Raw genomic sequence first — 542 nt, 5'->3', positions numbered from 1 at the left:
TTTGTCCATCTCCGAGTGAAGTACGGGCATCATCTCCACTTGCGCTGGTATCATTTTATTCCGTGCTGCCTAGCATTCCGTGCAATTATTCCATTTTTCCTTTTTTTCTCCTGTCTCTGATTCTATAAATACCTTAAAAACATCATTTCTGCTTTACACTGGTGTATGTTTTTCCCTTATTTTCAGCTTAATTACCACTTTGCTTTTTATCATGTACGTAGTTATCTTCGCGTTTGAAATCGTGGTTATTCTATATTCCATCTTTTTATCCCTCACTTACACCAGTAGCACTCTTCTTATTTTTTAAAAGTGCTTTTGTATTGCTTGTCCATTCTTTTTGAACTTCTCTTATTATATTAACTCGTACAGACACTTACAACACTCTCCTATATATATAATAATCATTATCATCAATACTATTAAGTATTTTCTATTTACCACTTACTATAAAACAAAATTAATTGAATGGCAAACTTTCATAATGTCATTCATTTTCATCTCATATTGCCTTATTACTTTACATCAATAGGTTATAATCATAT

Source organism: Trypanosoma equiperdum, assembly GCF_001457755.1.
Source record: "Trypanosoma equiperdum strain OVI genome assembly, contig: ctg_186, whole genome shotgun sequence".
Classification (NCBI taxonomy): Eukaryota; Euglenozoa; class Kinetoplastea; order Trypanosomatida; family Trypanosomatidae; genus Trypanosoma; species Trypanosoma equiperdum.
The sequence above is the reverse complement of the archived record's forward strand: the minus strand, read 5'-3'. Positions refer to the sequence as shown.